Source organism: Spermophilus citellus (genome assembly GCF_964194105.1).
Source record: "Spermophilus citellus genome assembly, chromosome: 1".
Taxonomy (NCBI): domain Eukaryota; kingdom Metazoa; phylum Chordata; class Mammalia; order Rodentia; family Sciuridae; genus Spermophilus; species Spermophilus citellus.
The window spans coordinates 58,240,536-58,248,618 of record NC_138182.1 but is presented as its reverse complement, the minus strand read 5'-3'; the positions used below and the strand labels follow the sequence as shown (position 1 = coordinate 58,248,618).

The 8,083-nt window shown below is 31.4% G+C and overlaps 1 long non-coding RNA gene across 1 annotated transcript in view; it reads right to left on the bottom strand.

Moving 5' to 3' along the window:
• Nucleotides 1-5,384: 5,384 nt before the first annotated feature.
• Nucleotides 5,385-8,083, bottom strand: part of LOC308645410 — a 67,682-nt gene continuing 64,983 nt past the window's right edge. Inside the window, exon 3 of the long non-coding RNA XR_014021209.1 lies at nucleotides 5,385-6,296. This is a non-coding gene — a long non-coding RNA (uncharacterized lncRNA). The remainder of the gene's footprint in view (nucleotides 6,297-8,083) is intronic.

Genomic DNA, 8,083 nt, shown 5'->3' with positions numbered 1-8,083 from the left:
TACGTATGTGTTGTATGTACTTTTGAAAATTGGTCATGTTATGAAGAAATTTTATCACTGAATTGAACCAAAGAAGAAATTATAAAATGATTTTTCTAAAAGTTTCTTGGGTAGTATCACCCTCAATGGTTATTTAAAACTGTATTAGTCAAATTTCACTCAGAGAAGAAATACACACACACACACACACACAAACACCACAAAAACTAGTCTCTGTAAAGTCTCTTTGATCTATTTTGGGGGCTTAAATTATGCAAAAAGGCATTTAGGAAATAAATACAATGCAAAAATGGGAGAAGCATGAATCCACAAGGACTGGCTTGGATGCATGTCAGCCTCTTACTGACTCCAAATATGATGATGGTAGATAGTGGTGTCTTTTTATGGAGAAATAAGAGATCTTCATCTCTGAGCTAAACTCATGATCTGGGGCAGGAATCCCAGAATCTGAAGGAGAAGGTATAGATCCTGTATTTCCAGTGGTACCACTGAGGTGAGCCTGTAGATATAGGACCTGCAAAAGCACCTGCTGACCAGGTACCAACCAACCAAGTATAAAAACACTATTGCTTATGATTACATTTTGTTTTCCCATTCACATGAAATTTTATGTGAAATATTTCTGAAACAACTCAACCTGAAACTTACAGGAAAGAAAATTCGGAGCAATTATATGAACCTATCCTATTGGGCATGTGGTAAACCACCCCAATCATGAAATTGAAAATTACCTTTAAGAACAAGCATATTCTGACAAATTTTATAGGGCCTTAATGAAATTAAATAAATTAGATCAAAATGATTTTGAGGAAGTTTATAACAGTATGACTCTTGTAATAACTTAATAAGCCCTAAGAGCTATTCAACATATTACTTAACTTTGAGCAAGAAAAATGTAAATAACATTTTCAAAGTTGTTTTCTATGTTCTAATATGATTTACATACTGTAACTAAATATTTATGTGATCTAGTTATTATTCAATTTAAAAGTGCAAAGCCATGTGGCCGAAATAAGCATCCTACTCATCCTTTCTTGCTTCTAATGATCTTGAATATTTAGTTTCTCTCATTTGTGTGTACATATTATTGAATGTATTATTCACAAGAGGAACTTTATTAAAACTAACCAAACAGTCACCCAGAAATACTGAGAGAAGTTGGAATAAGTATTAACTTGAAATATGCATGATAAGGAAAAAAAAAATTTGTAATGTTTCCACTTTACTTTTTAGTTTTAAACATGTAATATTCTAATTATTATCTCTTTTACTGCTAATATCAATCTTGTTTGGTCATAGAAATATTTGGGTTTTTGATAGAATTTGTGAATCATTATATTCTTTTTTTCTTCAGGATTATGAAAGTTCAAAACTGTTTAGGAAAAATGCATTAGAAATGTTCTGGCTCGCAAGGAAACTGTCTTCATTTCAAATTTAAAAATATCATCTTCATTTCTTTATATTACCAAGATCCCCTTTCTTTCATTCATGTCTTTTCCCTTATACATTAACAAATGGATAGTTAAAAATCAAATTTAAATCATTTTCATTAAAATTTATGTGCTTGTTATAATTATGTATACATATATAATTTTTATATACAAACAAAATATCCTCTATCTTTCCACAGCAAATTAGCAAATTTACTTTGCCTTTGCAATGGTTAAATTATAAAGGGACACATTGTACACATTTGTACAGACAAATAGAAGTCTAACTAGTTAGTCTTTATTCACGTTTCTTCAGATATGTTAATTGCACCAAAAATATACTTTGAATACAATATTTTTTAAATTGTATTAATATAAAATTATGTTATATATTAAATTACTATATACATATAGTTTTGGTGAACACTACATGATCATTTAAATTAAATACATTCTTTATCATGTTAATATTTTATTATGAATTATTTTTTTCAATTATATTGCATTTTATGAGTGACTGTCGTAGGTGTTGGAACTGATAGGGATTTGGTCTATTAAAATTTATTACAATAGCCTATCTTTGGCTCAAGGATCATTGATTTAATTGTTTCAACACCTCCCGTTTATTTTTTCACAACATGTGCTTTCTGACTATTATTGAATTTAGGAGGTTTATGTACTGAATAATGATACCAAAGTATATGTATTAAAATTGTAAAAGAGGCATTAAATTGCATTTCAAATTTTCAAGTTGGCATAATTTTTCTTATTTAAATGACAGCATAGAAGTGTTTAATTTATTTAATAACTTGTTTCATAATGCATTTTTTAAATTTTAGAAGTGTCAGCATTTTGTACTGTTATATTTATATACTATATTAAAACAACTATTAACTATGGGATGCAAATGGATCTCATGTGTACTATAGGTAAGACTGTGAGGCTTTAATAATAAAGTATGATTGTTTACTCATTTTGTATTCATTTTTGTAAAGCATATTTTTATATTGTTTTCTAATTTTAAGTCACAGAATCATAAAAGAGAATATTTTAGTAAGCTTTGGAGAAAAAAAAACTTGAGCCTATTTTTAATTTTACATTGGTAGAAATAAGTAGCTTATTCTTTACCAAGGTCACTTTTGGGAAAAAAAAAATGTGAGTTTGCCATAAGTATAGAAAAGCTATTGAAAATTCATAACTGCATGGGATAGATATTGCACTTTATAACTTTACAGGATTCAAACCGAACTACTTCTACCATTTTGATAAAAAATAATTTTCTCCAGGTAGAGAAGTTACAGGATAAATCTGTTCAATGTGCCAGGAAGGGATTCATGACCTGGCTTCTATTAGCAGAAATGGGGTGTCTTGCAGCTATGTCTCCATAAGTTGCACTGAAAAATACCTCTGTAAGTAAAGATTCAACCCAAGGGTTAGTTTTTACTGCGAGTTATAAACTTCAAGAAACTGGGTATATAATGGAAATGCTGACACAACCTTAAAGATAGCTGCTTGAACGGAGCAACCATAATACTCCAACTCCTTTATTTCAGAAAGTGTAAGTGTTTATGTTGCCACTGGATAAAAGAATTGATGGGGAAATTACTCAAGCTTGGTGAATTGCATGGTAATAAAATAAAGTCTTGCTAAATAGAGCTTTGGGGAAAATGGAATATGAACTCAATTTTCCCTACAAAACCTTTTTTACAAGTTTTATGTTTTACTAGTTACATTCTACAAATGCTGCACCTGTGTCATTTATCAGTTCTGCATTTAATTTGCTAACACTTCACTGATGAAATAATTTATATAACAATAATAAGAGTTTACTTTAGATTTTCAGGTAGAAAATAAAATGGCAGAAAAAATAGCATTTTAGAAAAATATCTTAAAGTTAGTTTTTCAGATTTATGGTCATTTAAGTTTTTTAAAGTGTTTTGACAATTGTGAGTATCTATTAAAGAGTTTCTAATGTTATGCTAAATATTAGTTTTAGAGAAGTAGAGCTCTATATCTTAAACAAAATCCCACATAAGATATTTAAAAAATTACAGCATAAAATCCTACTTTTTATTTTATTGGTCTAAGTATTTTATTACTTTAAGAAATAATAAAAATTCTTAATAAGCCTTGTTTTCTAATTTATGAACAAGCACAGTATAAGGCTTTTCAATGTGGTGTTTAAATTTGGAGGGATGAATTATTTGCACTTCCCTCATTACAGGAATATTACAAAAGCCTTTTGCATAACATGAACATAGGGAGGCTGTGGGATTACAAAATTGTGATACAGCCATTGTTCTTAAGGATTTTAGTTTAATGGAAAGGGTGCACAAAAACATGCAAAAGAGTAGGATAAGTTATTTTCTAAGAATATGCTTAGGATTATAACATGGCACATTAACAAATAACTTATAAAAGTATGGGATCTTTGAAGATCAGAGATGATACAAAGATTAGAGAATACATCTCATAAATATTGAAAAGGATGTCATAATTCATAAAGTAGATGAAAAGAATATTTGGCTGTGAAAAGTGAAGGAGACATAGAGGGAAATACCAGTGTTCCATATATTACTACAGCAGGAGGCATGAGAGCACATGAATGTTGCTGAAATACTCACATAGGTGGATAGAATGCTTATTTATAATAAGAAAGTGCTCTACTCAGAAGACCTCCGAGCACCGTGAATTAAGAACTGAATAAAACAATCTCATATAAAATGTTCAGGAATATAGCTTGAAAATATATTAGCCTGAAATATAAAATATCCAAGAAAATAGCCTGAAATATATAATTCAGGAAAATGAGCAGAAAATGGAATTGATATTTAAATGAAGATACCTTTTAAATCTCCTAAGAATAACATAATGGCCAAGGTAGTCACAGGTTCAAATATATTAGCTTCAGATATGAATTCTGTGTTGAAAGGTTTTAATTTATGAGTCTGATTTTCCTGATTAATGTTCGTATTATAGGATTTTCACATTAATTAAAAGGGAAACATATGTAGAATATTTATCCTGTAAGAAGTACTCAATAAATGAGTGTCTGCTTTTATTTAATGAAAACACCCACAGTGTTATCTCCTTTTTCTTTACTTTTTAAGTCCACTAGACAGTGGAACAATTGCCCTTTTGAAGTGCTTGTCCTAGATGTAGCATTGAGCTGTGACAGATGGAAGCTCAATAGCAGTCATGCAGAATATTTGCCAAATGGGACAGTCATCTGAAGAAGATGGCAGTAATAGAGTTCTTCACCACAGGACCCAAAGACCTACTGCCATTCATTAAGAATTGCAGAAAGTGCCTGTTGACTCTGTGTCCATTACAATACCAGTAGATATTAAACAATCTTTGCTAAATATATTCAGAAAAAGGAGCTGACCTTCAAATTTGAAAGTTAGATTTCTCTCTCTGTCTCTTTCCTCTCTCCCTTTTTTCCTCCCTCCATCCCCCTTCCCTGAATTCCACGATGAAATGAAAAAAACTAAATGAAAAAAAATAAAATTTAGCATAGAAAACATTTCAGGTGGGCTATAAGGAGGATATTCTCAATTTCTTCAGAGGTGAATGTTAGAATCTTCAACCAAAAACTATGAACCTATGACTACATATTTAGAAAATAAAATTAAAAAGAAAAACAACTAATAACTATTCTTCCTGAGTAGTTAAGATTAATGCTATTCATTCTTCCTTTGTTCCTTCATTACTACTTCCTTTTTTATTCTTTCCTTTTCTTCCTTCATTCTTTCTTTTTATTCTTTGGTAGAGTCTTTTATTTAAGAAATATATGTATTATGCATGCATATACATATATTGTATTTTATATCTATACACACACATATATGATATTATATATACATATGTATATAAAATTATGATTCATAGTTTATCAAACTCTATCTTTGCCAGTATCATTTTGTTACCCTGATTTGGAAATTGCTCCACTGCTTTTGTAGGTTGAAAGAATTTTGTGTCAATCAAATACTGAATCATTAGAATAGAAATGTCAAATAAAGCCTAACTTCATGTCTCAAAGTTTGAATTTAACATTTGATATTTGAACTTATTTCTGGAAAAGAGTAGGACCTCGATCAGGAAAAAAAAGATACAAAAAACATGGAAATACTTTATTTAGGTTGGAATATTCAGGAAGTTTTGTTCATGTTTGCTATATGCCCCTGCAGAATCAAGGTAAATCGGAGACAAATTAGAGGTGGAATCCCAGTCTAGGTCTGGTTAATAGAAAGTCCACTGTGTCTATGTAGCCACAGGTTGTTAATTTTTCTCATTTCTAATTATATTATTATGTTGTAAGTTGTTGGTAAATTTGAGAGAGAAATTCCCATCAATCTCCTATATATCTGAACGTTTTAAGTGCAAAGGACTTGGTGTTTTTTTTGTTCAGAGCTATCATTTCAAGAATAATTGTATAGCAAATAGTCTTGGCTGAAAGAAATAATCCCTTTGAAGCAAAGGACAAGTTTCTTTACTGTCCAGTACAATGAAGAAAATGTCTTCATCCAGGGCAAATCAGAGGCAGGTATATTGCTCATTATCAAAAATGTGTCCTCCAAGCTTGATATAACTCAAATATGGAACAAACCCATATGTCTTGAATCTATTTGAACCACTTAACATTGTTCTTGTAACACTTGGAGAGAAAGAGGAGCTTTGCTCTACTCTATGTAATCAGGTTATTTTCCTCTGACCTTGAAGCTTTGAATCTTCTGTTACAGCCTAACTTGTAAGCAGAAAATGGGGTAAAAGCTCAGATCCTTCAAGTTCTTGACAAGGAGTTAGCAGAAACTTCACACAAATATCATGGTGGGAAAGATCAAAATGAAGACTTTGAATCTGCCCCTGTCAGATAAGAGAAAAATCCAAATTACTATCAAATTCAGGTAGGAAAAAAGTCTTAAATATAAAGATAAAGGTTCGTAATTCTTATTACAACCCTATTGTTTATGTCAGTCTGGCCTCTTAAAAATTAATAAATAAAACCAATTGAAAGAACAAAAGAGTTTCCTACCAGAAATGAATTGCTAAATATTAGTTTTAATTGTAGGTGCCACTACAGATATGTTTTTAGAACAGATTAGCATAACCTTAGGTACATAACATGTTGTCATTGATTTAGGAAATGCGTCCTTATTTTTAACTTCTTAACATTCTTCAGAAGATAATATGATTCATCATATTGATGATAGCTTGCTGAACAGAAACTAATAAGTTATTTGGTGATAATTGCATTACATTAGTTCCCTTACATCTTGGAAAAGGTTAAGATCAATCTTCATGGAATAAATGAATATACTTTGCTTTCTCTTGCTCACAAGGCTCACAAAGTACCACTGACAAGGGCTAACAGAATATTTCATCCAATCATAATGTGCCTTATAACACTGAAATTTATCAAAGGTAAATTGCAACAGAGACATGGTAATGGATGCATAAGGATGAGAACCCACTAATCTTATGAATACAGCAACCTCTCAGATACCACTGAATAGTAAAACAGTGGAATGAGGTCCAGAGGTGCCAACTAAGGTGCATGGTTGGAGCTGATATTCTGTAAGGATGGAACATCTTCCTAAAGTGTGTGTTTTACGTATCGAAAAATCACCAATCTTTAGATAGCCCTTCTCCCCAATAATTAGAAACCAAAAAGGGTGAATAGGTCTAGTGCTAGTTCCCATCCCCTCAGTGACCCACTTGTAGTACATCCCGTGCGTATAACTTAGCTTCATAGATTTACAGGACATATCTCCCAAAAGTGGAGCACTTTTGCTAGAAGAAAAGATAACTATCTCATTGAACTTTAGTCTATGGCTGCCTTATGTCTTGTATGCAGAGACCTGCAAACTAAGGAATAACTATATGACAAAAAAAATTGACCTATTTATTAGTGACTTGTAAGACTATTGCTACAAAGTAGCAATGATTACACTTGACATTCACTTAATTCACTGAGATTTCCTGAGCTATGACCTATATATAAATATCAATATTATGTAGACAATTGTATTAGATAATTATTGGTGGATAAAAATTATCTTAAATTTTCAGTTAAGCCACAAAGACAATAGAGATGCTTTTTTATGGAATGGGAATCTAAAAAGTGTTCTTTTTTTATTTTTTTTTTTATTGTTGGTCGTTCAAAACATTACATAGTTCTTAATATATCATATTTCACAGTTTGATTCAAGTGGGTTATGAACTCCCATTTTTACCCCGTATACAGATTGCTGTATCACATCAGTTACACTTCCATTGATTTACATATTGCCATTCTAGTGTCTGATGTATTCTGCTGTCTATCCTATTCTCTACTATCCCCCTTCCCCTCCCCTCCCCTTTTCTCTCTCTACCCCCTCTACTGTAAATCATTTCTTCCACTTGTATTATTCTTCTCTTACCCCTCCTTTCCTCTTATATGTAATTTTGTATAACCCTGAGGATCACCTTCCATTTCCATGCAATTTCCCTTCTCACTCCCTTTCCCTCCCACCTCTCATCCCTGTTTAATGTTAATCTTCTTCTTAAGCTCTTCGTCCCTACCCTGTCCTTGGTTACTCCCCTTATATCAAAGAAGTCATTTGGCATTTGTTTTTTAAGGATTGGCTAGCTTCACTTAGCATAATCTGCTC